Source organism: Gymnogyps californianus, chromosome 1 (assembly GCF_018139145.2).
Source record: "Gymnogyps californianus isolate 813 chromosome 1, ASM1813914v2, whole genome shotgun sequence".
Lineage (NCBI taxonomy): Eukaryota > Metazoa > Chordata > Aves > Accipitriformes > Cathartidae > Gymnogyps > Gymnogyps californianus.
In genome coordinates this window covers 174,639,791-174,657,821 of record NC_059471.1, presented here as the reverse complement: position 1 = coordinate 174,657,821, position 18,031 = coordinate 174,639,791, and the positions used below count along the sequence as shown (strand labels likewise).

Here is an 18,031-nt window from a genome sequence, read left to right as displayed (position 1 = left end):
GTCTGGCAAATTGAACAAATGCGATGCACTGCGTTTGGACTCTGTTACATTTCAGACTCTCAGAATACCTTCAGTTGACAAGGCACTACGCTGCCTATCACTCTTAATTTATTTTCTACTCTGATGAAGGTGATTTTGGTGTTCACACAATGTCTTAATTGAATTAATTCATCTGACACAAGGTCCTCTCCATTTCCTACATGGATAAAAGGAAACAGATTTAGTGCCATTTATACCACCTTAATTGAGTACTCATATAAATGTGCTGCTGGATTTATACCAAGTTTCCAGTAAGGTGAAAATCATAAAAAGAGGAGATCTAAAGGACTACTGGATGTGAGAGACTTTTCCTAAAGCATAAATGGTTGCAAGTTCATAATTTCAGTTTAAGGAACATCTTTTGATTTCTACTTACAGGCGTGATCTGAAAGAGAAACTTTGTGATTCCTAAAAAGAGAAACACGCTATCGGGGAAAAAACAGATCGTAACTGGAAGAAACCCACCGGTGCGGCTGCGATGCTGGCGTGGTTGCCGTTTCAGGGCTGATGAAGGCACAAGGCCGGTGGAGGTGAGGCCCTTCCAGGCAAAGCATGCGGGAACTGGAGGATGGAGCTGAGGTGGGGGAGACCTCTGTGAAGCAAACAGTGGGTGGTGGCCTTGCAGCGAGAGGAGCAGCTGTAGCAAAGAGCAGGGCCAAACCGGAAGAGATCAAATTGCCTTAATCTTAACGAGCGATTGATTATATATTGGGGCTTTTTTGAGGGTGAAGAAATTGTGTGTGCTCCTATGAACTAAAAAATGCATACGTTTAACAAAGTCTCAGCGTGGCTTGCATAGTACCTTAAAAAACAAAGCCCGTGTTTACAAGAGGAATACTCAGAGAGCCAAGGTGTAAGGCCTGTGAGGAAAAAGGAGCTTTGCCTGCTACAGTACTTAAATACTGAATCATTTCCAGTATCCTGTGCCAGATAATCATTCTGGTGCATGTAAGTTGTACCGGTATGATCTGATACGTCAAGAGGCAAGCAGGTTACATCAGTCGTCTTGATCTTATCAGAACACAAAACCCGTGTCTCTTTTTTTGTGTTCAGTGCATCATTTCCCAAACTTTTTTTCTTGTGTTCCCTTCCAAGATGAACTTTTCCGTTCATTGCCTGCTAATTCCTCGATGCAATCTGCGTATCCCAGCATAATTCCTTTAGTTCGTTATCTGCTGCCTGAGTATAACCCCAGAATTTGTTTAGCTGTTGTTCTACTAGCCCGAAGGCTATTTCAGTCACGAATAGAGCAATTCAGTTGCCTAACTTGGGTGCCTGATGCTATTTGAGAAGCTCTGGGGTATCTAAGCCACCTATCAGAGCTGATAACAGAAAATCCGTGGGAGACCTACAACCTTGTCAAGTGGCAGGTAGAGACGAGGGTGGATGACCTTTGGTTCATGTGAAGTTACACAAGATGCCTACATTTGGGTAACTGGATTGATCCTCAGCAGCTGATCATAAACATATTATTGTGCTGTGGAAGGTTCAACTTAAATATAAATCAGTATTTTCATACCTGTTAACTTTTCCTGGTGCTGTACATCTCTTCTTGCAGTCTGTTCTCTAAAAAGCAATTAACAAGTAATTATGCTCTACCTCATCTCTAGCTCATGCAAATGAACCTCAAGCACAGGAAGCTAGAATAACATTCAGAAGTAAACTGTTATTTACACATTTATTCATTTGCCATATTAAACATATGCATCATTCAGTTTCTAAGCTTGGGTTTCAGTAGCCATAGAAACTGAAGAAGACTAAAAATGGCATCACTTATTTCCTTTTTTGTTTACTGATCGTGAAAAGAATTCCTGAATCTGCAGTCCTGTATTGTATTTCATGCGCAATTGCTTCCAATCTAATTTTACGTCAAATACTGTATATAACTTAAAAAACGTTATCAGGTACCTCATATTTTAGCATTTCGTATTAAAACTGAATCAATGGTTCAGTTGTGGTACTATTTCATTGCACTTCTTAAAAAAATTTGCTTTCCTTGGTGACTCTCTCCACCTTATGAGTAGATGTTTTCATACACTGTGTTCCTACTTTATAGTCCGACCATTTTTCATTGCTTGCTACATACCCTCCTTGGCTGCTGCTGAGAATGATGTTTGCAGGAGGCAATAGATGGTAAAGTACTGATGCTAGAAAAATACTTAGCACATCCAAGCTGTTCCTATGGCAACTGAGGCCTACAGAAGTACTAGAACATAAATGAAACTTCACGTAGTTTTCAAGCATGGCATTTTTGCAAATGCTGATCATTATAAAGATACCATATTATACCATTTTTTTCTGTTAAACTTCCTAGACATACATGAAAATGTATTTTCAGGAACAGACTTCTTTTGATATCATGACTAATTCATTACTTAATTATGCTTTTGGGATGTCAATTGCCATACCACATTACTACTGGATTTACAAAATCAAATCATGTTAATAATAAAAAAAGGTGATCTTAATCATACATATTCAAGTCTGTTATCTTGAATAACTTAAGTTTTTAATGAAATGTAAGCACCTAGGATTAAAAACCTCCTTTATTTTTCTGAACAGCTTTATAAGTCTATAAATCTAGTTAAAAAATTAACCGTGTATGTATTTTCCTGTGTGTGCTGCCTCTGCTTTCTGAAACAGTCATTGCAATAGATTAGAAAGTCCTGGTCTGGTCCAGGAGCCTGATGTGAAACTCGAGGTTTGCCACTTATGCCTGGTGTATGGATGGCCGAGCTCACCCCCTCTGCCCACGGCTGGTTTCGAGGTGCTGCACAGCCCTGATACCAAGGTGCAGCCTGGTCCTGCTTGTGGGTCCCACCTGGTGCAGAGGGGACAAAGCAGCAAGAGCAGGGTAATCAGCAGTTCTCTTTGCTACGAGGTAATGTCTTCCTTCGCTAACACACCTCCTTGCATACACAGCACTTAAATACACAGAAAAATAACCATATGACAAACTGTAGGGATGATCCAGGCTGAGGGTGATCAGTCCTTGCTCCAGTGGTACCTGGAGTCTTAGCAGCAGCAACTGTGGTAGCACCCACCTGCATATGGCTTTCCTGCAGATGCATCACCAGTCCCTGCACAATGCTAGCCCGCAACTTTGAGACTCTTCCAACTAACTTGTGCATGGACAAGGGTATGTGACTACAGCCCCATGGTCCGGCCATACTGCCGTCTGTCCAGATCCCACTGGCTCACTCCGTGTGAACCATCCGGCAGCATGCTCGGTGAGAGGCACTTGTCTTACAGGTCAGGTGAAGGGAATTTTCCACATTAATCCATCTCCAGAAGTGTATTTCCCTCTGTGCTCTCATGAGATTTGCTGTTTTCCAACACAATAGATCTTTGCTCTGCATCTTAAGGTTTTCTGTGCAGCAAGCTGTTATCATTCATGCAAGTTAAAAAAAAAAGTTTCTCTTATGCTTCAGTTGGTCCCTTGTCCCAGGCTGTTTCCACCTCAATAGCCAACTACTACAATTTAACATTCAAATTCTTCCTGGGAAATACAGGCAAGAGTCTTGTCAGCAAAAATGAATATCCATGCAAGGATCTTCATGATACAATGATTTTAAGGTAATAATTACTTGCTAGTGTTCTTCTTTCTCAGCCACTGAAGAATTCACCATCAACGGGGTCTTTCAGGCTTTCTCCTAGGACTGTCTTTTATTAATATAATTCAAATATAAGAAAGCAACGGAACAATCCATCATCTTGCATTACTGGGGTCCTTAAAATGATATTTCAGGCTGTGTTTCTGTCCAGCCTCCTACTTGATCCTGAGGGGGGGCCTACACTCACCTCCAATGTGATCACAGAGGCCATGTACGTACCATTCTTCACTGAATACCCCACAGGAAGGGACCTGGATTAAGGTCTCTCACAGAACCTTCCCTGTTTTTGGATATTTTTCTTAGAAGCTGTTTTTCCACTATTGTCCTCAGTTACCATGATATGACACAGAGGGATGGGTAATCCCCAGAGAGATTTGTCTGGAAATCAAGAAGTAGAAGACACCAAGTTCCATCCTCTACTGCATCAGAAATGTATCTATACGTAAAAAGCAAAAGACCTTAAAAATCAAGGCTTTGTTTTATAAGTGTAAAGCAAAAGTGACATCCAGTGGCCTGCAAATCCAGACAGATTGTTTGGAGTTCATATTACAAAAGCACTGCAGAACTTTTCAAAGGCAATTTCATCTTCTTTGCTGACTTCCATGAATTTGCTCTTCAGTAGCCTCTTTTATAAAGTTATAATTTGACTTAAAAAATAAAATCATTGTGCTAGAGTGGTGAACAAATTTGCTTTGAACACATAAGTTTCTCAATAACACCTCAGTGAATAAGAAAACATTTAAAGACTTCGTATGAGGTCAAGAAGGAGAAAGGTTAACTTCACAAGGATTTGAATACTTCATTCTTGACACTCAACCTAAGGAATACTTTATAACTGCTTTCTAAAATTAGATCAATGCAAGTGTAGGCATTTTATAGGCAATTTTATAAATGTGAGTAAATAATGAGCTTGATAAGATGTGCCTCCTGGCTAAACATTTCCCAGACCACTCTGCAAAGAGGTCTTGATTCCACAATGTGCTCATCATCTCCTAGGACATGATAAAGCCCCACGGGAGGCAAGGTCCTTGTGTGAGGAACGAACCATGCAGCAAACCAACAGTTCTGAGCAAAATTGGATGAGTCACTCAAATGCAAACACAGTGGTAGGAGGCAACCTAAATCCCCATGGAAAGGAGTGAAGAGCATCAGCACCCTGAAACCAGGGCAGGCAGGGAAGCACTAGGCTATGACATTTTGCAAACGCAAACTGTTTTGCAATGTGCTCTCGTCCTGCCTTCCTAAGCGAGACTGATTTCAGATGGATAAACCTGCCCATATAACTCTGCTGATACACCTCTGTCCAGTACTGCTCACAGGGATTTTTTTCGATGAAGAGACTAGACATAAGCAGTTTTCAATTGCTGGACCGCTGCCTTCTGGTGCTAAAGGCTGTCAATACACACAGTAAATCCCAGAAAATAAATGGGAGAAGACAAAGAAAAAAATACAACCAAAAGATGGTTGTACACACAAGGAAATGAACAGTAAGAGATGATAATCAAAAAGATGGGAGCAAGAGGCATTGTAAAGGAGGAAAGTTACTACACAGTTACTTTGTCATCTTTCCTGGAGCAACCACTAGTAACAGGAAGACTATACAAATACCACCGCAGAGTCGCCTTCTTCTCTTAGTAAACCAAGACCTGAGGTAGTCACGTTTTCTCACGTGCTCTCTCTCCCTCTCTTAGAGTTCTCTAGTCATCATATTGGAGACGGTTTCAAAGGCAAGTAGACTGTCACATCAATTTTCACTTGGGATTCAAATTTACCTAAATGAGAAGGCCTGTCTGTATTCAATAACTTTCAAAAACATTTGAAGAAAAGTTAGTAAAACACTAACTTTTTTGAGTTATTTTGAGGGCAAGAGGCTCTAGAATAGACACATTTTGAGCAGTGACAATCTGGATCCGGAAAGACTGCCAGTCAAAAATCCCATGAAAGGAGCGTGGTAAGGAAGCAAGAGAAGTCCCTTCAGAACAGCTAAAGAAATATAAATATCCTTGCTCCTTCCAGCTTGTGCCTCTTGAGCAGAAACACTCAGCTGCAGACTCAGAGGACTTGGGAAGCAGCTGAACTGGTGCTAGTGGCTCCTTTCCTGACTCGGGGGGTAAGGAGAGACTAAGATTGCAATGGGTCCGCCACTGCAGTCACATCTGCTGAACAAGAAGTACATTTGATGAGGGACTGGTACTTTTCCATTAAAAAAAAATAAATTACAGTTCCCTCTCTATTGACGCAGCAATTGGGCACCTCTGTAATCAACCTTTCTGCGATGGATAGTCTTGTTTGGGTATCTTTCATTGGCAATACAAAGCTAAAAGAGGAAAGAGAGTTTAACTGGGACACAGCCACCAAATCTGGCAGTGTTCCCTTTGAATATTTTTCTAAGGATTTTGTCCATATGAGTTCTGAGCGCAAATGCCAAATGACATTCAGAAGAAAAAGATTAAGCTGATAAAACTGTGCAGCAGGTTTTTTCTACTATTTTGGCTGCCTGTGGTACACAAATTACATTACATTTTTTGCTTGATTAAAATGAAAGGAAGTAGAAGTAGGTACTAGCTGTCACTTTTAATTAAACTGATTTAAAAGGATCATCTGTGTGTTTGTCCTTTCATTTCATATTTCACTAGCCAAATGGGTTCTCAAAAGAGCTGTGCTGCAAGATAGGATATCTCTAATGAGGTAGCAATTTTTTTTTTGCAGGTATCTACTCACTTTATCTGGATGCCTCATTGTTAATAGTCTCCTCTGCCCAGGCAGCTGTGCCTATGATAGCAGAACAACATGTTCCCTCCAGTACAGCGTGTGGAGTTATTTCATGTCCAACCAGAGATAAAATGTAAGCTACTCAAAAGGAACTTCCAAATCACCCTGTAAAAGGAAACTGCAGAGAGACAAGCTGCTGGCAAGAAGAGAGATGAAAGGGTTATGTTAAGGACTTATTGACCATATTTCTCTTTCATCGGGCCGGATTATGCAATCTGCCAGGTGCAGAATACTTGCAGTTTCTAAGAGCTGAGCAAGCATTACAGATATGTGCAGAGCGAATACCTTCATTTAAATGACACGCTGGGAAAACAAAGTCATTTTGCATGGAGGTCAGGATGTGGAGAGAACAGGTGGCAGACGCAGATATTTTGGAATGGTTCTTCCACACTTTGGAGCATGCAAGGGAAAAGATTTAATCTGTATTGTTACAGGGGTTGGTGGACATTTCCCTTCCTTATTTAGACATATTTACTGAAAAGGGAGTGAGACCACCTGGTAATATATTTTTAAGCTTAAGTATTCCTGCCGGGCAAGGCTGTGGGGAGCTAGAGACCGGCCCTGCTGCAGCGTCACCGGAGCAGGGACTGATGGTCCCAGGGGGCTGAAATGGGGTCCTGGGCCGTGGGCAGGGTGGGGAGAGCCCTGGGGAGAGATCAGGGACCCCTAAAATAAAGAAACAGTTTGCACTGGATGCCAAAGTTTCAGCTGGCTACATTTAAATGAGGTTAATCCCCCATAGCAGATCTAGGCTTACTCTGTCTAGTGCTTCAGGATGAATTTTATCAGGCGATGTTCTCACTAGCTGATTTGGGAATCCTAAACTTACTTAAGTGCTTGTGTTTTCTTTACCCTATCCCTTTGTCACTTGGGTGATTTGTGCCAGCCATCTGGTAGCAGATGTCCTTTGCAGAGAGTTCTGCAGCAAAAAGGCATTAAACACTTTAGCCTTCTCAGCATCATCTGTTTAGATCTTTCCTCCCCTCGGTGCAGCAGACCAAAGCTTTCTCAGCCTTCCTCTTACTATTAGTGCCATTACAGAAGGATTTCCTGTTACTCCTTACAGCCATAGCCTTTCTGCTTTTTCCCTGCCTAATAGCGTTTTGCTCTCTTACTGTTGCAGCCATGCTGGAGTTTTTAGCATTCTTCTTATACACCCCAGTGGGTAACAGAGCCTTCCGCAGCGGCGGCTTGCTCTCCCATCCTCCGGTCTCCCACCTTATTTGTTTCCCTCTGACTTTACCTATCACCCTCTGAGGCTGGTGAAATCTGCTTATTTTGAGTATGTATTGCCTCATACTGTTCCTCTTTTCAGAAAACAGGAAACTCCGCAACTTCAGAAACAGCCCAGGCTGTCCCCATCGTGATCTCTAACTTGTTGAATAGTTAATCCTGGTGTATTATTTTTCCAAGTACTTAAAGCACTTCATCACTACTCCCACCCTTTGGATGTAGAAATGTAAAAGCACTCAGAAATCAAAATAAAGTTCATGTCTCTTGCTTTTGTGTGCTGAAACAGTTGCTCACTGGTGTGTTAGCATGTGAAGAGGACAGAAAAATTTCTTTTATATTTTAAAAATGTAAGTCACCCTTGGTACAATAGACTCATAGTTCAAAGATAAAGATAAATACAACTCTCAGGTCTTGCATTCTAATTGAGCAATCTGTTGGAAACATGAAAACTGCAGACAGCTTTTAAAGAAGTTGTTGGTACTTTCATTTTGATTCTCTTCAAAACTGCACAATAATTTAAATCTAAAGGATCTCACCCACATTCCAATGAAACCAATGGAGAACTTCTTGTACTCATTGGTGGATTTTAGCTATGACTGAAAGTATGGAGCAAATTAAGATGTTCAATATTTTAAGTTAAATATCAATAATCAAAATTGGGAGGGATAATTTTAATTGTTTGTTTGTATCCATAATCATCTTATGTTTATAATTACTATCTCTTATTTTGTTGGCTTTATAAGAAGCAGAGAGTGTTCTTAAAAAAAAGCATTATTAATGATCGTGTGCAGGGATCTTGTAAAATGTAGACTAAAATATCCCTCTAAACCACAAATAATAGTGTTTTAGCATTAGCTTTAGCTTCACTGTCTTTCTGAGTAATTCGTACTGCTTTAAAAGCTTAACAAATAAATAAAAAAGTATGATAAACAACAACTTACCAAACTATTTGTGTAATTCTGTACAAGCATAGTTCAGAGCTAGGAAAAGATGAAAAACAATGGAGGAAGTAGAGGACTATTATGTCTTTATTTTCCTCTCTTCATGGGCAAGGTGGAAAAACACAAAAGATCTTTAGAAGAGAAGACAAAGCAATATTTTTATCTCCTGCTCTTCATTTTCTCAGCTGAAAAAGCATGACAAGAAAAATGTGGACTGACATCCTCAAAATTCTGAGCAAAATTTGGGTGAACATTTCTAAGTGCAAAAGCATGCTTTTCAAAATCAATATTTTGATGAAAATGAAACTATACCAGTATTTTTATGAAAATAAGATCTTTGAAATTAAAATACTGACCAGAAGCAAAAATTATTTCTACTATGCCATAAACTGTTTGCATCTGTGGATGTGCAATGGCAGCATTAAGTATTTTCAGATTTTTGCTTGTTTATTTTGGGGAATACTTTGCAAATGGAACTTGCACCATTCTGGGCGAAGATGAGGCAAAGTATGGTCCTGGGATGGCCCACAGAACTGTTTTGTCCATCATTGGAGAGAGACGCAGCGTTTATAAAAGACAAAGTAACAGGTTGATACGGATTTTGCTCAGAAACCACAGAGCGATGAAGCGTGTGAGAGAGGTGTGCTTATTTCAACAGATCTTGATTTAAAGCAGAGGGAAGCTGGTGGCTGAGCAGTCCGGCACCTATTCCCCACGGCAGCGAGGGGAGCTGCGTGCCGCGCAGTGCCGTGTGTTGGCATTCCAGCTCCTGCTCCCAGACAAAAGGAGCTTTCATTTAAACTGAGAGGTATTGAGTAACGAGCCTCCGCACAACACAACAAACTGAACACAACTGTCTCAAGCGAGGCTCTATTAAAGCATGGGAAGTTTGCCATGGCCCCATGATTTATCGTTTTAATTGGAATACGATAGATTCCATCAACGATTACAGAGCAGAGCAGCAAGAAATGTATGTTTTTCTTTAGCAGCTGTTATTATGCAGGATAGACAAAGAGCAAAGGTAGGAGAAAAAACCCTTTTCAGTGTAAACAGATATCCACCTAATATGTAGAAGACGTGTGCAGGAGAAGAAGGGAAACAGGATCTTTTGGATACAATCAATACCGAAGAAGCAAAATCATGCCTTTTCCACAGCCCTAATACGGCTACAGCCAGCCTTCCTTACCTCTTACAAATTCCTGTGCTAGTGCTACAGTAACTTCCCTCCACTCCTTGTTGGCATATTTGAACAAGAGTTTTCAAAGAGTCGTTCTTTGACCTTCCCAGGTGCTGCTCATTTAGAGTTTCTTTTTCTAGGCAGTAAGTTAAGTAGGGATCAATGAGGACCACCACCAAGCAGGAAAAAACAGACTGCAGCTTAGTATGCCTTGTTATAGATCTGGTATTTTCACTACGTTAAATTAAGGATTTTAATATTATGCCTCAATGCTGACATAAAAGACCATAATAATTAAGGTTATAATTTTAATAAATATCGTAGCCTACTGGTTATTTTTTCCAGTGTCTCATAGCCTTTGTGGAAATGACACATTATTGAGCAGAGGAGCAAAAGACTTAAAGCAGGTTAATTTTTAATGCAAACTGGTTTTCTGCTGTCAGAAAGATCTCTAATGATCCACTGTTTCCTAAACTGAAGATCACTATTCCATCCTCTGAATACATGCTGATTTCAGAGCAGACAATGTAAGATTAGGGACCTGGCCATCAGAGTGCAATACAAAACCATGTCTGGAAGGTAGGCTTCCACTTTAGGACACAGGGAGATGCATGTATCTCTAAAGCTAATCTAAAAGATACCTAGCAGATACTCGCCTAGAAATGCCCACAATCGTCAGCAATGGTCAAAAGCCAAATAAAATAAAAAAAGATGACTGTGCCACCACGATCCAAATGTGAATACTGGGGTCAGTTTGGGTAAGCAGTGGTAGAAATGTCTCAGAGGTGAACAACAGATACTGGCCAGCTCCTGTGTGAGATCACCGTATAGATCAAATTGTTCACCTTGGGAAAGATGCATATGAAAAAGACATGCTGGGGACCTACAAAAACCATGGTTGGGATCAAGAAGGTGAATAGAGTTACGACTCATTCTTTCTTACAATAAGGGACATTGAATGAAATTGGTAGACAGCAAACTGAAAACAAATTGATTTTTTTTTTTTTTACTTAATGCAGAAGTAACTGAACTGCAGAATTTGGACTTAAAAGTACAAATGAGTTAAGAAAAATAGGTGAGAGAAATTCATGGAGTGTAGGTCCAAAGCTGCCTGTTAAACAGGATAATCAATGTGCAGCTTATATTGGAGGAAGAGCTAATTGCTAGCTGTTCACTGGATAGGTCAGGAAAGGGCAGAAATTTGTTGGTTCGTGCCTTTTCTTCCAACTTTTTTTTTTCCCAAGCAACTGTTGTTGGAAATAGGATCCTGAGCTGTTTCATTAGCTATACATGAGTTGAAAATAAGAAGTTAAATATATGGATTTAAACCACTACAGAAAAAGCACATTTGTATTTTCATTACAGTTAAGAGTGCTCACCCAGCTCAGCTGATGAGCTGTCATTTTTGAGTGATGAACCATGTCTACTTTTGATTGTCATCCCACATCCTTCACTGTTGTAGCACAAGAAAGAATAAATTTTAGTTCTCAAAGCTAAACTTGTTGCCTAGTCCACATTAATAGTAAAAACATAATCAAGACCAAGTCAATGAAACAAATGGGTTTTGATTAAATAATGTCATGCAGAAACACCAGACAAATTGAAACACCATTTCCCAGAGTTGTGTTCCCCTCTAGTCCTGGTAGAGATTCAATCTGAGTGTGTAATATATCATAATTAAATCCATTTCTGTTAATCATTTCATCAAAAATACTCAGTCAGCGGCACATAGTAGGCTAAAGGGTAGGATGCTGACAGTTGCTGTCGTGGGTTTGCTAAGCAGGAAAGCAGGAAATCGCCAGACTGCCCTTTTTTCACATCTCTCCCATGCACAGGGGACAGAGAAGAGGTATCTTTTTCCCATGGAAAAAAACCCTTAAATTCTAAACTACCTCCTACACTTTCCTGTGAGTTAAAACTCCGAGTGTATCCTGACCAGCTCTTGGCTCCTCACAGTTACCCGCTGTCAATTCAGAAATCTGCAGCACATTAAGAAAGCACAAGTTGAGGACAGCCCAAAGTAAAGTGAATTAAAATGATGATAAATATCGCAAGGAATATAATTTTAATTCAATAAAGCCATTCCCTTTTTATTCAGTGCTTTAGCAGTGTTTCCATTCTGAGATGCCAGAGAAACAGAAAAAAAATGGAAAAGTCAGGGAGAGCTTATGTTAAAATACAGTGCACCTTGATTTGAGCATTTATGGTCTTCTCTTCAAAACCTAACTCTGCAAACAGCATGCGAGTGTAACCTGTGGTTTGAGAAAAAAGCCAAATAAAAATAAAAATATATCACATCAGTCAATCTCTATTTCAGGAAGTGATGCAAGCAAAGTCTTCAGTGAAGTGTGCCTCCCAGAAATACTCTGCCACCCACAGCATTGTGTAACTTTCCTTTAGCATGAAACACGGTTGGGCTCAGCTACTGTTACCACCAGTTAATTGCACCCCATGCAACCTCGCTGAAAGTTAAAAAAACAACAAACAGATGATGTTATTTCCCTCCCTCTGCAAAAGTGGGTCTGATTAAACTCCTGTTACAAAGCCCTACGATAGCAGAAACGAGTCCTGCAGTTTCTGATAGGAAAACTGCCTGCTCCACATCCCGCCGAAGTGAACGGAAAGGCTGGTTTGCTTGAGAGCTGTTCGTGTTTTGGATCTTGCCTCTTTCGCATCGCTGGTGCTTCTCTAATTTCAGCTTTATTGTTTTTGTGTCATTTCTCTTATTTTCTCTCCCATCACCTAATTTTCTTTTTATTCCTTTCTAGTCAGCGTTTCCAAAACTGAATAAATGAGGAAAATGTATGTTCAGGTGACAAAACTCAACACCTGGCAGTTACTTTTAGGCAACACTGATGCAACGATCACAGCTGATAAATGACAGTATTGCATCATTTTTAATTTGGCTGCTGCCATAGTAAGTTTTGCATATAGAGCATCCCACTGCGTTACCTCAAACCCGATACTGTCTGTGCGTATCTGCACGGACTATTTCCTGGCAGTGTAACGGCTGCCTCAAAACTATTGCACAAGCAAAGTGGAACTAGAAGAGAGCACGTTATTTGACATTACTTATCCTGCTCTCAGGATTTCAGTTGTGTTTTTCAGTTGCCCTATTCCTGTGAGGCCACGGCTTCCCATCGCCGCTGCAGAAACGGTTCATCTGCTATTGCTTTCTTGCTTTCTGAGCAGGGCTGGTGGCAGGAAGCCACAATTGCTCCCTGTGTTTATCTCTCCCCATCTCACAGCCCTGACAGAGCGAGTCTATTTGGATAGCAAGAAGCTGTGGTAACTAAGCAGCCACAAAATCTAAAAGGGACATTTCCCAGCTACTTGCACTGCTAAGAGTAAGTGCAAAACAAGTCCTTTATAACAGAACAAGTATATTTTTTTAATGTGAATGGAGTGAGAAAAAGGAATAGCAGGTTTTGTGTGGGTGCTTTACTTACATAATCTTAAACTAAATCTTCCTGCTTTAGAATAAAAACCCTTCTTCTTCCTAGACAGGGTTTTCACTGACAAGGATATTAGCAATAACTTCATATTCCTGTTACAATCTCTACATAATTCATCTCGAGCCTTTCTGTGGGTAGTTCAGAACTGTGCACAGCCCATGTCCCTTCTTTCTCTAGAAAGTAGCTCCCATTTCCGTAGGGAATAACAAAATGCCTGCCTTTATGAAACAGCCAGACCCACTTAACCCCTTCCTGGCATATTTAACACCTCGCCTCCGGAAGAGGCGTTTCAAGCAAATACTACCAGATAGTTACAGAAAACATTTGAAGGGGTAGGTTTAAGATGCAAGCTTCAAACCCAGACCTCAGCTTTCCCAAAGGAGGTAGTGCTCAGACCTAGGACTTCGGTTCAAGGTCACCCAGGGGGTCAGGGGCAGACTCAGAGCACAGACAGGGACCAGCATTGCTCTCGGACCTGCCTCTTGTGCTCAGACCACTTCTGTTATTTTCATTTTTTAAACAAACAATGCTAGTGACCGCAACAGTCTCCAAGAAAGACTAACAAAATGGTGATGAGACTGCTAGCAATAAAGTTATTCTTTTATTTCCAGATGGGTTACTAGAAGCAAAGACAAAATTTTACATCAGCAGTGCTCCTGAAAAGTAAGATTTGATCCTAAAAACATCACCACAGATTTCAGGGGGTTTTCTGCTCACACACAGCCTAAGGGTTTGACGAGATCAGGGTCCAATTTTTACACCTCAAGCACCATTATCTTCAGTGGACTTGCATTATAAACAATGAAAAGTACGTTTTAAAGAAGAAGGGGCTATGCCTGCATTACTGCAAAGGTAAACTCTGCCTAAACTCTGTGTATGCCTGTCCTCTGGACATCCTGCGGCCAGCGTGGCCCAGCTGGGCCAGAGACAATGCTCAGCCTCTCTGCACGGGCTGGGGGGCTGGTCTGAGGAGGTGTTTGTGCATCCTTAGTTTTTCCAACTGATGGGCAAGATTTCCTGGTGCGTTCTGGCTGCCTTTTACCGCTTCAGGGATGCAGAACAGTCATAAAGTTTAATTGCCCAATTAAGCAGGCTTTACAGTTGCTTTGCATTGCTGGAGTGCCACAAAGCAGATTGAACAAACTAGTGAAGCTGGTCCTTTTTTTTTTTTTTGTCAGAAAAACATGAAACACATGGGCTAAAGTAACCTAAATACAGAGGTGGGTATAGCTTGTACAGGAAGGCATGTGTTTCAGTATTGTGGAACGAGTTACAAGCGAGAACCCTAATCCCTCCTGTTCTCTTTACAAGATGGCAGAGGGAGCCCTGGGTGTGCAAGTAAAGCTGGCGCAGCCCGGGCTCTGTCGGGGCTGTGAGATGGAGGGGGAAACACAGAGCGGCTGGGGCTTCCTGCCGCTCTCCCGGGGCAGCAGAAACAACCTTTTGAGAACGAATCATGGAAAAGGGAAAAAAAAAAAAAAAAAAAGTCATGTAAGCATCAGTGACGATTTGCAAATGGAGGAGTCTAAACTTTAATGGGGAGCGGAGTTCAGTGAAGGCGGCAGCAGGTGAGGACTCAGATCAGCTGAGCCCACAGGTCTGCCTCTCACCGCCTGCTCGTCCTTTACCAGGTCCCTTTGGCAGCCCCACAGCTTTTCTCCCCACCCACTGTTGGAAGGTTCCTGTTTCTTTTCAAGCCTCTTGGTTGTGGGGTGATGCCGGATGCACGTGCCTAAGGAGAGGAGAACAGCAAACACTTTAGGGTGGTGGAGGCCTCTAGAGACAATTTCACTACAAATAAATACTACGGTTATCTAAATGCCAGCAGGCATCTCAGTAAAAGGAGCTTCATGTTCAAGAAAGCTGCCTGATTACTTCCAGGTTAATATTTTTTTTAATTTAACAAAGCAGTTTGCTGACAATATAAACTATTGGCTAGAGCAGTGCTTCTCAAACTGCCAGCTGCAGCTACCAGAGGAGCCATGGGACAGTTCAAAAGGACCGAAGCTCACAAAAAGTGAATCAATTCACAATATTTTTATACTAAAATGCCAACAATTTTTAAGGCAGTAAATATTTCTCTTGATAAGTAGGTGGTATCCAGGGCTTGCAGGATTTTCGCGGAAACAGACAAATCAAAAAGAAAGCCATGCTTGCAAAAACGAAATAATAGAAAATTGTGAAACAGACCCCATTACCAGCCCCCAGCTCAGCCCCCATGGGATGGTGCCCCTTTGGTGAGGCACTGCCTGCACTGGGGTCACCCTCAGCTCCCGGCTCATCCCACCTCGAGGAGCAGCCCTGCTCCTCCTGCTCCCAGACAAAGTCAGCCTGAAAAGTGTTGGGTTTTGGATCCGCGTCAAAGTTTATTACAACATTTTTTCAAGCATTATTTTTGAGTTAGTGAAACTAATCTAAACCAGCTGATTTCTAGTTGCTCTTTAGTAGGGATTAGTAGCGACGAATTTGAGTTAGTGCAATCACACTTCAGTTTAGCTTGTCCACTATGTAACAATGGGGTTTGAGGTGCGGTTCTCACTCGGTGGTGACGGAAAAGCTAAGGGAGCTTTAGCATTCACCCCCATGGCAGCTGGCAGTAACGCCGACCCGGTGTGATCCCCCTTCCATGCCACAAGTGCACTCACAGCTACGTAGGGCTGCGCGCTAGCCCGGCCGTGCCCTCCCCATCCCCTACCACCCACGTGCACTTAGATCAGCACTGAGTCTGTTCCAGGCTTGTCACAATCCTCTGACAAAGTAGAGAGAGACAAAGGGATAAAGGATAAGGAGTGAATTAGCAAGGAGGGGAGAGATGGAAGGAATACATATGTGGAGGGGGAAAGGGATGAATAGATCATTGGCTGAAAAAAACATCCTACTGCGCTTTTCAGTTGTGTTTGAGGCAGCCTTCAGTAACAAGCACTTCTACAGGACCCTGAACAGATGACAGAAGTTGCAAAGGTCACTTTAAGTGAACTGATTTCAAATCTAGCTCAAATTAGAAGGGCTGGAGGTCTGATCACTAGATAGTTATGCAATGGTCACAAGTGAAATCATCAGCTGGTCCTTATAGTGTAGTTCCAGTGGTATGAGCTGGCACTGTAAAAGGTGTAAACACTCTGTCTGACCTAAACCCTCTGGCCTGTCTTTCCTCTGGAGAGTTAATACAGGAATAGCAGAAAGAAAGTGCATTTCGAGATTACTTGCTCATTCTCAGAACAGCCCATAAAGTGGTTGTTTCTTTTGGATGTTTGGGAAAGAATAACTACATATATTCTTTTGAGCAGAGTTATATCGTTTGGACCAGAGCTACCTATTGAACAGCTGTCACATCGTTACTTAGGGACATATGCCAACAAAATTTGAAATCCAAACATGCAGACATTAACAGGAACCTAGAGACTTGAGATAAAATGTGCATTGCAAACTCTAAGCAGAGAAGTTTGCACTGACACTCTTTATATAAAGCAAGATTTCAGTCGCTACAGTTTCTAAATGGCCACATTTTGCAAGAAATCAACAAAGGCACTGAATTAAAATTAAATCAGGAAGACTGACGGGGACTGTGCAGCTTCTGATGCTGAAGGCAAGGGCTCTGTGCATGTTCAGTCAGAACTATTGGTTAGTTTGTTTAAGTCTTTGAATTCAGAGGATTTGATAATTGCATAGAGGAAATTCATGCATGCACAGACTGAGATCTCACAGAGACAACATGGTCTTTTTTTTTCTTTTTCCACAAATGATGGTTTGACTCTTTGTGCTGTTGAAAGGCACGTATCCTGTCAAGCTCATGAGGTACAATTAACTGCAAAAAATTATGTTGAAAATGATAAATCACTATATAGCATTTTAATATTTTATTGAAGCATGATTAAAATTATTTCTATTACATGTGAACTGTATGAAGGATGTTTTAAAAATTAATATAATATGGAAAATCTCAAGTGTTCTATTATTTTAATTTAAAAGATATAAACATGAAATACATTAAAATCGAGCTCCAACAGATTTGAAACCTGATGCTTTCTACGGATAAAAAAAAATTATTTATATCAGTTCCATATGATGTGACAAAAATACGTAATTATCATTAAACTGATTTTGGGATGATGGAAGATTGTGAAAAGTTATGTTGATGGCTTATCTATCTAAAATGTCACTGACCATGGAATGGAATTACATGGTAGAGATTATATGGGACTTTTTTGTCAAAATACTTTAACTCTTAAAATAAATGACTAGCAACTGAGTCCAGGATGCACAATAAACAGATTTAAAGAGCTTTTAACTCCAATGTTAAAAAAACAAAAAGGAAAAGAAAAAGTGTTTATAAAGTGTTTATATAAGAGTAACAGTTCAGAGTATCTTTAAATCCAATGGAATACATTCTTTCAGTCCTTAATACTCTGCTGCGTTTGTCCCAAGCACAACCCTGGCCTGTCTGTGAGATACTTGACCTGGTTGTTCTCAGCCCCTACCAAATAATGAATTTGCTAGAACAGAGAGGGCTACTCCCCTTGATACAGAGAGCATGCTAGATGGAAAATAAATGTTCCAAAGGCTTCCAGTGATAATGAACAGAAGTTCTACTTTCAAAAGGTACAGATACTTTAAAAAGTCTAATCTAATTAACTTTCAATTACATATAGACTATGAATCTATGTCATTGTGCAAACAGAACCCAGGCTCCTGAGTTACTTAACAGCAGAAGTTTTGTATTCCTTTCGGAGATAGGCACCTAAATGCCACACACATTTTAAACATTTTTGAAACCTGGGGTTCATTTCCCATCTAACTACT

The 18,031-nt window shown here is 40.9% G+C and overlaps 1 protein-coding gene across 1 annotated transcript in view; it reads left to right on the top strand.

Moving 5' to 3' along the window:
- The first annotated feature begins 554 nt into the window (after window positions 1-554).
- The window catches only part of RPS16 (ribosomal protein S16), a 30,796-nt gene continuing 13,319 nt past the window's right edge, over window positions 555-18,031 (top strand). Inside the window, exon 1 of the mRNA XM_050892094.1 lies at window positions 555-569. The gene's annotated coding sequence lies outside the window, so the exon portion shown is untranslated. The remainder of the gene's footprint in view (window positions 570-18,031) is intronic.